This window comes from Mustela lutreola, chromosome 12 (assembly GCF_030435805.1).
Source record: "Mustela lutreola isolate mMusLut2 chromosome 12, mMusLut2.pri, whole genome shotgun sequence".
Taxonomy (NCBI): domain Eukaryota; kingdom Metazoa; phylum Chordata; class Mammalia; order Carnivora; family Mustelidae; genus Mustela; species Mustela lutreola.
The window spans coordinates 17265905-17282512 of record NC_081301.1 but is presented as its reverse complement, the minus strand read 5'-3'; the positions used below and the strand labels follow the sequence as shown (position 1 = coordinate 17282512).

At 40.7% G+C, this 16608-nt stretch overlaps 1 protein-coding gene across 3 annotated transcripts in view; it reads right to left on the bottom strand.

Moving 5' to 3' along the window:
- ASTN2 (astrotactin 2) overlaps positions 1-16608 on the bottom strand; it is an 859033-nt gene that overhangs the window by 184540 nt on the left and 657885 nt on the right. The gene's annotated exons all lie outside the window — the stretch shown is intronic.

Here is a 16608-nt window from a genome sequence, read left to right as displayed (position 1 = left end):
CTTGTAGCATACTGTTCTGTTCTATCCATCATCTCTCAATGTCTTCAGACTATAAACTCCAAGAGGACAAAGACAGTATTAGTTGTGCTGATTTCCATATCCATTGTACACAGAACCTGGAACATGTTTAGCTTTCAGTAATAGTTTCAATAAATATTTGTTGGATATATATTTAAAGACCCTGATCACCAAGCTATCTTATCAGAGCATTGATAAGTCTAAGAGCCAAGCTTTGTGAATTTCAAGACTAACAATTAATTGATGGCTTGTAATCAAGTGACAACCTCTTCCCAAAGTAAAATTAGCTTTCTCAATGGGAAGGTTTACAGATGAATAGCTGATCAATTTGCCAGTTGTTCTGATCTCCTCTGGGTTTTCACATAGGCCCTTGCCATTGAGGGGATGGGAGAGTTCAGTTAAAACAGGCTGTCTTTAACAGGCAAGGATAAAGAGCATTTTTGAAGAGACTTATCCTCTGTTCACATTCCCCATCCCTCTGAACAATGCTTCCAAAATAGGATCATGTCTGGTTTTAAGCCCAATTCAGTTCCAATGACACTACAACCCATTCATTTGAGAACCTGCCAACTGAACTCTCTTTTTTCTCCTCCCAAATTCCTGCTGGGTATTATTTTGTTGCCACCAAAAAAAAAAAAAAAAAAAAAAAAGGCAGCCTCAGTTGAAGTGACAACTCCTTGTTGGGAGGGCAGCCAGGGCTTTCCGGCAGGAGGTGATGGCACCGCTTGCCCTCATCCAGAAAACAAAACAAAGGCAGCAGACTAAGGGCTCCTGGGAGAGCCAAAGCTGTGCGAATGTTTGTTCAATATTCGGCAACAGTGCAGGGCGCTGCCTCCCAAGTCAGACAGGCTTGCCTTGGCAATAGGCTTGCACTTGAAGCATTTAAAGGCTCCACAGGGACCAGAGGGGCTCAAATTAGAAACGTTAAGGGTAGGGGAAAGAGGGTGAGACTTTTATATCATAAAGAATGGCCTTTATTACAGCCATGGCCTCCCAGGAATTGCTGAGATGGGATAATTTCTTAGGCGGACTTACTGTCTCCTGCTGGAGGAAAGCAACTGCTCTGAGGCCTGACTCAAGGACCCACACAGATATCCTTAACAAAGGGAAAGTAGCCAGCTGAGAGGCCATCAGCGAGGTCTGCCCCTGTGCAGGGTCCAATCCAAACTTCCCAGCCTGACAGTCAAGGTCCTGCATCGTCAGTGCACCCTTCGTAACTCACGGCACCAACCCGACTGAGTAAGTTCTTGTGCGGATCAGATAAGGTGCCTGGCAAGGGTTAGGCACTCGATCCCCATTAGTTGTTGCTGTTGTTGCTGCTGCGGTAGTTATAATTCTTAGTCCCACTGTTGTGACAGGATGTTACAACTGAAATTTCCACTGAGACACCAAGATGGAATAGAAATGAAATCCCCAAACCGAGCCCCAATATGCAGAACTTACAAAGGAGATGAATCCTAACTGGTTTCATAACTCCCAAAACCTCAGCCAGAACAAGGAAATAAAACAAGGTCAGAGAATAGGCAGGAGGGATTTAGGAGAGATTTGTCTGAGGCAGGCAGTGAGTTCCTGTTTAGGGTTTCCAGCACCCCAGGTGAGACACGTAGGACATGCTACCTTCTAATCCTGGTCTATAAGAAGGAGCCTCAAGATTGCCTCTCGGAGAACTTGCTATGTGTGCTTCTCTCACTTTTTATTTTAATGGGCTAGTTCAATCAGTATCTCTCTTCCCAATGAAACTGTAAGCTCCATTAAAGTGAGGACCTTGGCCTGTTCTGAGCGATCATTTGCATCTCAGCACAGGTTTACTCTCTGATGTAGAGTAGATGGCTTGCAGGTAAATATCTGAATTAAGGAATAGATGGACATGAGCCTCTTGCCCTTGAATCCTTTCCATTCCTGTAACACTTATGAGACTTCAAACTCACTCTCTCAATTTATCACCATAGCCTCAAAGGTAGATGGTCTTAACCTTACTTTACTGATGTAGAAATGATAGCTTGTAGCACTAATTCTCACTCTTGCACAATGAGCTGTCTCTGTTGCAAACACTTGGCCTTTCTCTGTTCCTGCCACTCCCAGACACCACCTCCAGGCTCCCCCACCCCTTTCCAATGGGCTAAAGCATCTCAGGGGTAAAAGGCTTTTAAAGGTCACCTACTCAGAAATCCCACCTAATGTTTCCTTCAGCACCAAATCATCCTCTAACTTCTTCTTGGAAACTTCTAATGATGTAAAACTTTCTATGTTTTTAGGCCTCCCCTTCCATATGGGACAGCTCTGTTAAGTCTAGGCGGCTTCCCATCCTGAAACTGCATTTCTCCTCCTAAGCATCAGACCCAGACTCAGAGCTACGCACTTCATGTTATTTGGACGCTCTATCTGAGGTGCTCAAGCCCGCTCCCTACCTGACAGTCATGCTAAGATTAATGCCCTGACAAGGTGCATGAACTCCTGATGCCAGGAAATGTGGGACAGTCTCAAGTGGCTTCTGATAAGGTTTATGTGTCTCAGTACGGATAAGTGTGTATGTGGGGGTGGAGGGTGCACGTGCACACATGTGCAGGCATATTTAAGGCACGGAAGGGAGGGCAACAGTGGAGACTCTAAAAAGAAGACAGGTCGGGGTGCCTGGGTGGCTCAGTGGGTTAAAGCCTCTGCCTTCGGCTCAGGTCATGATCTCAGGATCCTAGGATTGAGCCCCGCTTTGGGCTCTCTGCTCAGCAGGGAGCCTGCTTCCCCCTCCCTCTCAGCCTGCCTCTCTGCCTACTTGTGTCTCTGTCAAATAAATAAGTAAAATCTTTTTAAAGAAGAAGAAGAAGACAAGTCTACAAAACTGCTAAATCCTAGGACAACTGATCTCTTGATCTAGCCTAATTCACAGCTTCCCTCCCAAGTGCACAAGTTAATAAGCCTGATTGCAGAAGGGCAACTCTAGTACAGTGACTTGCCTGGGTTTAAATTTCACCTCTTCCATTGCCAGGTGGGTGACCTTGGACAAGTGACTTAACCTCTTCTCATCTGAAAAACGTTGATAATGTTTGTATCTATATCTTGGAATATTTGGAAGATCAATGAGAAACAGAACCAATGAGGAATTTACAAATTCTAGGGTGTCCAGAGCATCAACAGAATCATTTGTTCTGGGGCACCTGGGTTGCTCAGTGCTTTAAAGCCTCTGCCTTCGGTTCAGGTCACAATCCAGGGTCCTGGGATTGAGCCCTGCATAGGGCTCTTTGCTCAGCAGGGAGCCTTGTTTCCTCCTCTCTCTCTGCCTGCCTCTCTGCCTACTTGTGATCTCTGTCTGTCAAATAAATAAATAAAATCTTAAAAAAAAAAAAGAATCGTTTGTTCTACTCTATGGCCAACTAATCTTTAACAGAGTAGGAAAGAATCGCCAATGGAAAAAGGATGGTCTCTTCAATAAAGGGTGCCGGGAAAACTGGACAGCCAGATAAGGAAGAATGAAACCGGACCCGTTTCTTACACCATACACAAACATTAAAATCAAAATGGATGAAGGACCTCAATGTGAGACAGGAATCCATTAAAATTCTAGAGAAGAACACACGCAACAACCTTTTCGACCTTGGCCACAGCAACTTCTTACTAGATAAGTCTCCAAAGGCAAGGCCAAAAAAAAAAAAAAAGTAAAAATGAACTATTGGGACTTCATCAAGATAAAAAGCTTCTGCACAGCAAAGGAAACAGTCAACAAAACTAAAAGGCAACCTACGGAATGGGAGAAGATATTCATAAATGACATATCAGATAAAGGGCTAGTAGCCAAGAACTATAAAGCACTTACCAAACTCAGCAATCCAAAAGACAAATAATCCAGTCAAGAAATGGGCAGAAGACGTGAGCAGACATTTCTCCAAAGAAGACACACAAATAGCCAAAAGACATGTGAAAAAATACTCCACTTCACTTGGCATCAGGGAAATACAAATCAAAATCACAATCACTAGTCAGAATGGCTAAAATTAACAGGACAGGAAACAACAAGGATGGGAGGCAAGGATGGCGAGGATGCGGAGAAAGGGGAACCTCCTACACTGTTGGGGGGAATGCAAGCTGGGGCAGCCACTCTGGAAAACAGCATGGAGGTTCCTCAAGACATTAAAAACAGAGCTTCCCTATGACCCTGCAATTGCACCATTGGGTATTTGCCCCAAAGATACAAATGAAGTGATCCAAAAGGGCACCTGCACCCCAATATTCATAGCACCAATGTCCACATGAGCCAAACTATGGAAAGAGCTCAGATGTCCATCAACAGATGACTGGATAAAAAAGATGTGATATATAGATATAGATATAGATATAGATATGACATATATGTGATATATATATGTATATATATCAAATAGCAAAAATATATATTTGCTATACGATAGCAAGAACCACATGAGATCATAGGTGTAAACCAGCTAGGGCTGCATCTTTTATCTGCCACTCAGAACAGTTCAATGAGGAATTAGTGTCCCTATTTTACAAATGAGGAATATTTTACAAATGAGAAATCACACACACACACACACACACACACACACACATACATGGGACTATTGCTCAGACATCAGAAAGAATGGATATTTACCATTTACATCAATGTGGATGGAACTGGAGGGTATTATGCTGAGCAAAATAGGTTAATAAGAGAAAAACAATTATCATATGATTTCACTCATATGTGGAATGTAAGAAACAGGGCAGAGGACCGTACAGGAGGTGAGGGAAAATAGAATGGGAAGTCATCAGAGAGGGAGAAAAGCCATGAGAGACTCTTAACTCTAAGAAACAAACAGGGTTGCAGAGGGGGAGGTAGTTGGAGGGATGGGGTAACTGGGTGATGAGCATTAAGGGGGGTACATAATGTGATGACCACTGGGTATTATATGCAACTGATAATTTATTGAACACTGTATCTGAAACTAATGGTGAGCTATAAGTTGGCTAACTGAATGTAAATTAAAAGGAATTATCTGTTCTAGCCCTTGGTTTTCACCTCAGCATTATTCAATTCTTATGCAAGTCTGGATTTGTAAATGTTCCCTGGTTACCTGCTGGTGAATTCCTCTTCAAACTACCCACTTCCTAACTAGTGGAACACAGCAGACCAAGGTAGACAATTCAGTAGACAAAGGTAGAACTGCACACTTAAATCCAGAGCTACTGAGTTAAGCCTACCTGATTTAGGATCCTTCTGGGCAAGCCGCTACCTCTCCAAACTTGGTTTCCTCATTTGTAAAACAGGGACACTAATTCCTCATTGAACTGGGTGGCAGTAAAAGATGCAGCCCTACCTGCGTCTGAGAAATCTGATCTCATACGGTTCTTGCCGTCACGCTACAAAGTAGGGATCATTGCCCCCTTTTACAGATGAGGAGACTGAGGCTCAAAGTGACGTAGTATCACCTTACAAGTGACAATATAACCTTACCTATTTCTAGCGAAAGCTGTTAAATCTCTGGGGAAGCAGTTAAATATTCAGAAAGTCATACTCTCTGCCTGGCAGGGAGAGGGACCCCTGGATACTGCCTAGTACCCCATAGTAGTGGCTGATGTCATTTGTTTGCAAATTAGAATTCTTTGGATGATTTTTTTTTTTTAAGTACTAACACACCAGCATGGCTCTGTTGTATTTGTCTTAAAGAAAGTAAAGGGCAGAGTGAAGAATCCCAGTATAGCACCGGGGACCCAGAAGTGGGACTTCCCACAGACTAAGGCATAACCAGGCATACCCCTCCCCTCCCCGACTTTTATCTTCTTGATGTTAAGGAACTAGTTTGCACCGAAGTTTATAATTTATTCCTGTCTCTAGTGAGATAAGATGGGCTGCTGCGGGAAACGAGAAACTGGAAAAAGAAAAAAAAATAGTAAGAAGAAAGAAAGAAAGAAAGAAAGAAAAAAGGCCATGTGTGATCTCCTGCTGCCCTCTAGTGCCTGCTTAAGATGACTGCTCTTGGGGGGGGAAAAATTGTTCTTCCATGCCAAAGAATGATTACCGTGTGCAAAGTAACTTTCTAGGCTTTGAGGACAGTGGGTAGAACAGGTAACGGTTTGGCTTCCATACAAGGAAGCCTAGCGTAATGACTATGAGGGTTATGAACAAGCATTTGCTAAGAAGGTCTATTCAGTGCCAGGTTTGGAGCCAGGCACTGGTTGGGGCGGCGGGGGGCTTGCTGAAAGGGTGGAATTAGGAACAGTGATTTGTTCCACTCCTACTGGCACCCAAGTACAGAGACCTGATTCAGTGTATCTCCTAGGAACAAAAACCCAGAAGAGGAGGAGAAGGAAGAGACTGGAGATAAGACACAGAGAAAAGATAATCAGTGGAGCTGGATCCTATAAGAAGCAGGAAGAAGTGAACTCCCAGGAAATATTGGAAAGGATGTGGTCTGAATGTAAGACAAATCTAAGTGGAATTTTGCCATGAGACCAGGGACTCTGGGTATAGCTATGCACTCTGTGTACCGCACAACAGTGATGGGGCAAGGGGGCGAGTGGGGACTGAAGCCAGCCTTGCCCCACTAGTCGTGCCTGTGCCCATAGGATCGAATCCAAGTGGAGGAGCAGTACTTCCTAATTTATACAAAAGCTAACTTACGGGTTAGCTGAGGCCCTACGTATAACAAGCTCTCAGAGCCTCTACCCTATTATGTGCAAAGTAAGGCTAGTATCACCAATACTAATGCAAAGTTCTTAGGAATTTGAGATAATGAATACAGTAAGAAATTTCAGTTCTTATTGTATTCATAACAGCCTAATTTTATGTTTTATTTTATTTTTTTTAGAGAGCGAGAAAGAGACTGAAAGAGAGGGAGGAGGGGGAGGGGCAGAGATGGAGGTAGAGAGAGAGAGAATGAACCCCAAGCAGAGTCCAAGCCCCGTGTGTGGAGCCCCACGTGGGGTTCAGGCTCACAACAATGATATCATCACCTGAACCAAAACTAAGAGTCAGACATTTAACTGGATGAGCTACCCAGGCACCATAACCTAGATATATTTTTAAGATGTGGCGGGATAAGTGCTTGAAAAGGAGGAAAGGTAGAAAGGAAATTCACGTTTCCTGAGCTTTTATTCATCTTTGTCAAGCACAAGACATTATGAATCTCACTGGCTCCTCATAACAGTGCTTTGGACAAGGAATATAATTTTATAGCCATATTTTACAAGTGAGAAAACAGGTTCTGAGAGGTGACAGCCTTCGGCCGAAGTCCACTACATATTCAGGATGACTCCAAAGCCTCTTTTCTGTCCAAAGGAACACAGAAGCATCATTAACAGGAGGCCTGCCTTCATCTACTGGGATCCCATCATCCCTCTTTCTTAAAAACTCTGCTCAGAACTTGTCCCCTCCAGGAAGTATTCTGAGATTAGTTCTTCCTCAATTCCTTTCTCCTCCTTCCAGTAGCTTCTTAGGTTACAGGTGAAGGATGAAATGCTCAAAAGGAATCATTCCAGGGCAGAGTTCAGGGAACTGGAGGTCTCTGTGGGACGTCAATAACCTGCTTCAGATGGAGACTCCCAGATTACCCTGCTTGGGCATGACCTTGATGCAGAAGCCAAGCCAACCAGGCATGCCAGGCCATCCTGGGGCCCGTGGGAGGTTGCCAGATGTGAACATCAAGGAGGGTGTGACCTTGGGTGGGGTCAGTTGGAGGATTTGGTGTGAAGAGACAACAGAAAACAAACTTAAACTCTCTGGTCACTTCCTAGGACACTCCAGTCTTGTTGTCCTACTTCTAACTATTTCCACTGAAATTGTAATACTCAAATTAAAAGATCATCTTTAAACATATTGACAGACAGTGCTTTTGAAGAACAGATTCAAAGTGGATTACTTCTCCCATTGGCATCCCCCCTTGCTGTAGCTGTGCAAATGAGCACACCCATCAAAAATATAAAACAAAATACCAGTAAAGGGCTAAGACCCATTAGGGACTCCCTGTCTTATTGCTGAGGAATAAGGAATATTGCTAATATTAATAATAGCTATGTTTTACGGGGATATATTCCAGGTCAGATGTTCTATTTGTTTTGCAAACTTCGCCTCCTGTAGTCTGTACTAGTCCTAACAACAGTGAGAGGTAGGTTTCCTTATCATCATTCATTCATTCATTCATTCACGCTTACATGCATTTATTTTAAGAAGTCCAATACAGGGCTGGAACTTACAACCCTAAGATCTGAACTCTAGACCTGAGCTAAGATCAAGAGTCCGATGCTTAAGCCAGGCACACCCCTTACTACTTCTTAGGGGTGAAGAAATGGAAGCTCATAGAGATGAAATCAGGGATTGGAGTGAACTGGACGTCAAGCCATTCTGATCTGTCTTACTTGCAAGCACTTTTCCACTATCTTAAGCTGCATCCAATCTGCTAGACTATTAGAGATTCAGGGCTAGACAGTTACAAATTCTGAGAATTTAAAGTGCAATTTCTGTTACTTATGCCCATTACATCATACTGATTAGCAATAAAAACCTTAAAATAAGAATCTATGGACAATCAATAGGTAATTGGTTGAAAAACTATGGTGTATCCACAGAGTGGAGTCCATGTACTTAAAAGGGAGTTAGGACGATCTTTATATGTAATACGGAGTAATCACAAATATATTTCAATTAAATGGAAAAAGCAAAGTACAGAGCAATAGTGATTTCTTTTGTACAAGAAAGGAATATAAATATATGTATATTATATAAATAGGTTTCTATATAATATGTATATGTCATCCATATACAAATTAGATAGATAGATACAATTTTTCACTAAGCAACACTGAAACAATTAACCAAAACTAAAAACAAAAACAAAAACAAAAAAGGATAACCACAGAGGGAGCAAGGAAATAGGGTCAAGGAGACAAAGATACAAGCCAAAGTTTTTTCTTGTTTTTTTTTTTTTTTAAGTGAATCTTATTATAAGTTTTAGTTTGGACGCACATAAACTATTATACATTTTTTAAATCAAGAAAGACAAAAACAATCATTGAATTATATGCAAACTGAGGGGAAAAAACTAGCTATATATCAATATGTTGGCATAACTACACAGAGAAAATAATTATTTTAAGTGGCTTTAAAATGCAGTATTTGATTGCAGATGTTTAGGGAGAAATATTCCAAAGGGAAAAAAAATGGTCTGCAAATAAATCTTAAAACTAAATGTAATGGATTTACTGCTAGCCATAATATCGGTATGGTTATTATGAAACTATTTGTATAGATTGTGGACTAGAGCAAACAAGCCATTACTATACCATCATTAGGAACTAAAATCAGAAGGGTAAAAAGCAACTAACTACCCCAGGTATAAAGTCAAAGAAGGTAAGGAAAATTCTGTACACTGAAATGTCAATTGGAAATCATATAAACTCATAATTCATTTTTATCATTTAAAAAATAAATGTTTCATAGTTCTTGCCACTGAAAAGACCTAGAAATAATGGCAATCTAATAGCAATAATATGCTTATGCCCAGACTCTTGTTTTGAAATACCATTTCCCACTAAGAGACACAAAAGATTCTTGGAAAAATTCCTTAGTCCAACTCTGGAATAGGTATGGTACAAGCTGAGCCTGGGACATCTTGCCGTGCCAAAAAGAGAGATCTGCCAAAGACTAATGTGGTCATTTCAAAAGGACATAGAAGCTCATCTAGAGGGGCTCACACTGGCCTAACATTGAATAAACTGAACATCAAAGAGAATAATGACTGCAATTGATTGAAATAGATCAAATAAATAAGTTTCACAATGTACTTCACACCAACACCAAAAGCCAAACCCAAAACCCCAAACCAAAAAGCAAACAAAGCCTATTGATCACCATTGGGGATGGTGAGGAAACTAAGTCATTATCTGAAAATTGAGTTAATCAGGCTTTAATCCTGTGACTTGGATTTCAGGATAACTACCTTTTTCTTGAGGGCAATTCCGCAGGCAGAAAGAATGACAGAATTAGGAAACTGCCATTTTGCAAGCTCTGATAAAACAAGCGATCTAGACAGCTATCATCAATGAATCCTAGAGCCTTTAGGAGAGGCTCTCTCCATTAGGAGAAAGGTTGATGGAAAAATGTCTAATCAGTGGATCAGACTTAACTACCTGACCTGCTGATCAACCCTAGTATCACTTAAAATAGTAAACCAGACAACTAAGTACCTTAATATGATGCCAGAGGACACACATAGAGTGGCCTGTATGCTGATGTTCATTGGATCCATGGATAAAATTCAAGGGTCTGTGAACTTGTATAGGGAAAACAATATATCTTTATTTTAAGTATCCTGAAATGTAATTTAAAATTTCCTTAAATTATGAATGCAGACAATGAACTATAGCACTGTACCACTTCCTAGGACTTTGTCACCTACATTTTTATCACATTACTATTGCTATAAATTATAATTTTTTCTAAATATTTAGAAATATAAATATTTCTAAATACTTACATTCCATACTACTTAGCAATTACAAGTTGCTAGATTTTCCACTGGATCTTATCATTAATAATTAATAATAACATATATAACACAACAGATATGTTCTTAAAAACATTTTGATAACTCTAACTTGATATAGTTTTTCTTCTGTAGACTCCCTGAACTTAATTTTATGAATTTAAAAAAAATTATGCTAATATAAGTGGGTCTATAGTCATCATCATTCTACAAAATGGGTCCATGGGACAAAAAAAGTGATGAATCCTAGGAGAAGAGTACAAATTAACACAAAGAGGGAGCCATTGGCTAAATATGCAAAGTAGACAATTGTAAAGAACAAATGAGTCAATGTCTTCAACTAATAATGGCATGGGCAAAATTTTAGATGTGGCTATTACAGACTAAGGAGACCTAGTACAACACATAGACATTTTGATCCTTTTTTAAAGACACCTACATATATATATATATATATATATATATATATATATGCAATTTATATGCATATATATACATATATATGCATATAATTGCGTATATATGCAATTTAAGGACATTAGAGTGAATTGCTAGATGTGATAATGATGCTGAGAGATTATGCTAAAAAATAATTGTCTGTTGGAGATAAATACTGCGGTATTTAAAGGAGGAATGATATGATACCTGGGATTTATTTTAAAAGACTTCAGCAACAAAAAACAAATTGGGAGCGAGGGATAGTGAAACAAAATCAGCAAACGATTGACAATAATTATTGCAGGGTGATGGTCACACAGGGATCCACTATACCATTTTCTCTCCTTGCATGTGCACTTTTCTCAATAAAATACAGAGAAGAGAGGGCTGCCAGAGGATCACACAAAATCAGTAAGGCAGTTATTGCTGGGGATGAAGAGGAATTCTTCACCTCTATAGTATGTACTGCTCTGATGCTTTTTTCTAAATGCATTTTCACTTGTATTATGTTTACATTTTTTAAAGTAGCAATCAAATGTTCCCACTTTTGTAAAAATAAATTAGAATAATAGTTAGCAGTGACATGAGAAGAATATAAAAGGTAGAGATGGGGGAGGGGTTTGGGAAAAGGAGACTGTCTCTTTGTCTGCTGCTACCCAGTCTTAAAGATACCAATGGATGCCGTGGGCAATGGCAGCCACCATAATTAGAAAGGTGAATGAAATCCTTGAGACGAGCTTAGCAGGTAATCTGGAATGGGGATGAGATATGAGACTTAGCAGAAATAAGGCCCATGGGAAATTTCCCAGCAACCCCCACTAAGCATTGTGTTGAGTTGAGGCTAATGACACTACACAGGAAATGTTCTTCGAATGCTACTAACATTTATCCAGCACCTACTTGGTCCGTGTTTGATTACTGCCGCCCTTGGACTACATGCACTAGTTCAAACTATTAGAAAGTGGGTCTGGCCAACACACAGAAATGCATATGATATTGAAATAATGTTTCAAAATTCTGAACCAGCTGTTTCCATATCAGTTCAACAAAATAAAAAAAAAAAAATCCTCCCTGCACAAGAACATTTATGCAGCCTTTTTTGTGATGGTTAAATGTTCAATAATGGGCGTGTCAACCTGCGAAAGTCTTATGTATGCCAATCTGACAACTATGACGGCCAGAAAAAAGTGATTTCAAACATATTCCTATATTAAATAAATATAAAAATTGATATTTATTAGAAAAATATTTGGGGGTGCCTGGGTGGCTCAGTCGGTTAAGCATCTGCCTTCAGCTCAGGTCATGATCCCAGGGTCCTGGGATGAAGCTCTGAGTCCTGCTCCCTGTTCAGTAGGGGGCCCGTTTCTCCTTCTCCCTCTGTGTGCCACACCCCTGCTTGCTCTCCCTCGCTGTCAAATAAATAAATAAAATCTTTCAAAAAAAAAAAAAAAGGAAGATACCCAACTTGGTCATAAGTATGCATGAACAGATTAAAGGAGAACCTTATAAATGTTTATATTTATATGAAGATAACCAATGTAATGGTTATATCAAGATAACAGATAAAGTTGACTCTTGACGTACTCTTTTATGCTGTAAATTTAAATTGAATTCAAACATCTATTGAACACATACCATGTCCTGGGTAAAAGCCAGATTGAGAAATAGACAGGTATTGAGTATGGCATACGTAGATCAGAGTCAGAATTTCAGCAGAAAGTAGACTAATAACAGACAGACAGACGGTAGATAGGGAGATACAAGAATAAAAGATTGAAGGAGGAAGGAAAGGAAAGTGTGGAAGATGGAAGGCAGGTGGGAGGGATGGAGCCCCTAAGAATGGCCTGGAATGATTGTATCTCCTAATATGCATGGCCTATTATAATCTCTTCCACTTCAGTAACTTGCTTTTACCCAACAGAATAGGACAATAAGGGATATCACTCTGTGACTAGGTTTCAAAAGACTGTGACTTCTGTCTTCCTCAGACTCTCTCTTGCTTTGCTGAAACAGGCTCTCATGGAGTGCTCCATGTGTCAAGGAATCATTCAAAGTCTCCAGCCAAAAGGCAGAAAGAGAGCCCTTCAGTCTAACAATCCTTGACGAACTGAATCCCACAATCAACACAGGCAGAGAAAGAGGAGGAAGCAGGTTCCCCGCTGAGCAGAGAGCCCCACGCGCAGCTCGATCCCAGGACCCTGGGATCATGACCTGAGCTGAAGGCAGAGGCTTTAACCCACGGAGCCACCCGGGCGCCTCCACCTCTCCTAAGTCTTATGACAGATTGTGAAGTAGGGGATCCAGCCAGGCTGTGCTCAGATTCTGACTCACAGGGTCTGTTAAATAAGAAACGTGTGTTGTTTTGTTTCATGAACGTAGGGGAAAGGGACAGAACCATAAAATAAGATGAAAACAGAGAGGGAGGCAAACCATAAGAAACTCCTGACTCTAGGAAACAAGTAGAGGGTTGCTGGAGGGGAGTGGGTTGGGGAGATGGTGTAAGTGGGTGATGGGCATTAAGGAAGGCACTTGAAGTAATGAGCACTGGGTGTTATAGGCAACTGATGAATCACTAAATTCTACCCCTGAAACGAATAATACACTATATGTTAACTAAATTGAGTTTAAATTTAAAAAAAGAAAGAAAGAAATGTGCATTGTTTTAAACCACACCACCTTGGGATAATTTATTATTCAGTTTAGACGTAAGTAAGAGTGATAGATACAATTTTATTATACTGTTTCATGGGAATTTTAATAATTTTAAACCTCTAGGCTCAAACAGACTTGGTTAGGAAGTACTATTTTTAATTCTTTCCTTATTCTCCCTTAGACTCTATAAGCACAAATTCCTCTTCCTCTTTAGAATTGTTTTCCAATAATAGAAGAGGGGGGAAATATTTTTTTTTCAAGAATAGTATAAATCACAGTAATGATAATAATTATGACAGTATCTAACCTTCCTAGAACATTCATTCTCTACCAGGCGGTGCTCTAAAAACTTGAGCTCTATTAAGTCATCCAACATTCACAACATTCCTGTTAGTCCCATTTTGCAGAGGTAGAAAGCAAAGTACAGCAAGGCTAAGTAAATTCTCCAAGGTTCCACAGCTTGTTGCTTGCAACAAGTTACCATGCTTTATTTCAAATCATCTTTTCATCTCTTCCTCAAAATAACCATCCTGGTAAAGGGGTTGGGGTTCCCACAAGGTCTGACTCCAAAGCCCTTTTTCTTTCTACCACACAGTGGTGGACTTAACAAAGCAAACTATCTTTATAATAATAATAAGTGCACTGAAATGATCATCTTTAAGAAAATAAAAGAGAGGTTAAACTAGAAATATTAGCAAATAGAGAAAATAGTGTGATTCTCATAGGATGATGCTCAACTATGTCCCCCAAAGACACAGGCTGATATCCTGTACACCAGAATGTGGCTTTATTTGGAAATAGGGTTATTACAGGTATAATTAGTTAAGATGAGGTCACACTGCAGTTTCAATTAGGTAAGATGGTAGTCACACTTAATCTGACTTTGCCCTTACATAGACACATCCATTGAGGAGAATGGCATGTGAAGATGGAGATACAGAGAGGGAAACTGACCACAAAAGATGGAGGCAGAGATATTGCAGTTATGCTACTGCAAGCCAAGGGATGCCTATGGCCACCAGAAGCTGGAAGAGGAAAGGAAAGAGCCTGCCTTTGAGACTTCATAGAAATCCTGCTTCCACTTACACCTTGATCTCAGATTTGTAGCCTCCAGAACTGTGAAAGAATAAATTTCTCCCTGTGTTAAGCACCTAGTTTCTAATACTTTGTTATGACAGCCCTAGGAAACTGATATAGGTAGTTTAAAAGTTAAATGAAAAAAAAAAAAAAAAGGTTAGTTAAAATGCTGAATAAAGAGTATTTCAAGTACTCCACAAAGAGTATTGTAAAAATGTCTCTGTGTATGAGGAATGCTAATATTGTGCCAGAGTATGCAAAGCCACAGAATTAAAATGAGTGCCTTTTCCCAGGGTATTTATTTTACTCTGAGATTTTTGTGGCAAGAGTGGTAATTAATTTAACTGGTAAGTAATTTAAACATTAAAAAAGGACAGTCAAACAAACAGATTTTTTAAAGAAGAAAAAGAAAGGGTTTTTCATTGTCATGATTGTTCTTTAAAGACTGCTTATTCGATATCCCCAGACTGTCAGAGGAGTACCCCTAGGCTTCTCTCTGAGTGGGGAAACATGGGTATAAAAATATGATGAGTTCTGAATTGAGATTTTGGGAGCCGGGAACTGTGTTTTTCAGCAAACAGAGTGGTAACTACCCATCTAATCTGAGAGGAGGGTCTGGGTGAGGTCTTAAGTTTGGGAAAAAGCTATTTGACAGCAATTCTCCCATCTCCCCAGGCTGCAGCACAGGGACTGGTAGAAGTACCCCCAGGTCCCTATCCAGAAAGGTTTCTTGCCATTCTGGTGAACAGGCCACTCGGACTTTCTTTCCATCATGGCAGAAACTCAGGAGAGAAGGCAACTCCTGCTGTTCCCTAGCAAGGCTGCCCAGAAGAGCTTGTTTGAGTGTCTTGGCTTCACAGTATCACACTTTGTGGTCATAATGACTGACAGCCAGGATTTACCCCATATTCCTTGACTTCTTAAGCACTGTCATATCTCCTCCTCTTTTGATCCTTATAAACATACTTCAACCAATAAAGTGAAAAGATGTCTGGGGTCATAAAATGGGAGTAGTCTTTGGATGGTTGTTCAGAGCATGTCCATGGGTCTAACTGGCCTAGGTACCTCAGCCCTACCAGTTCCTAGGAGGCCAAGGTAGACAAGTTAGTTAATCTTGCTGGGTTTCAGATGCCTCTTTGTAAGAGAAAGCTACTGGTATCTACTTAAATCATTGCTGAGGGGATTATCTATGAAGTGCCTGGTATATTGCTGGTGTTCAAAAAACCGGCCCCTCTTACCCAGCTGACCCCTCTGAGTCATCTTGTAGCTAGAATAAGCGTAAATCAGACAAAAAATGCAATCTGCTTAAAGTCACATTTCTGAGTCTGACTTTCTTACTCAGCAACTGTTCCGTCCTGGGCACAGCATTCCTCCTCCCTTGGCCCTAAAGGGTTTTGTTTGCACCCAGTGGCCAGCTGCCAGTTTTGAGCAAAATTCTGCCCCAGGGCCCTTCAGTCCTCAGCTGGGCTCTCTCTTCAGCCCACTCCTGATTCAACTTATTCCTGGTCAGTCAGGTCAAACTCTGGCTGGCCATGGACTACAAATGTATCCTTGAGGTCTAAATAGCTCCAGAGTTCTATCAGGCATCCGGAGCCCCCAGGTCTGTTCAAAGTATGCCGTAAGTATACCGACCCGAGCTCCCATTGACCTCACTATCGGAAAGGCTGGGGGCTAGGGCTTCAGAAATTGGCAATTTCGAGAGCTAGTTAAAATTTTTTTAATAAATTAGCGTTAATTAAATGCAAACCACTTTGTACTCATAATCTTAGCTAATCATCATAGTAAACAAACGTTATCTCTGTTTAGAAATAAAGAAATGGGCGGTGTAGAAGCTAAACAAGATAATCAGGGTGGATTCTCATCCAGTCTTGGGTCCCCAGGGGCTGGGCTTTAACCTCAAAGAACACGTGGCTTTGCTATTGCAGCGGGGGGGGGCGGGGGGGGGGGTCAG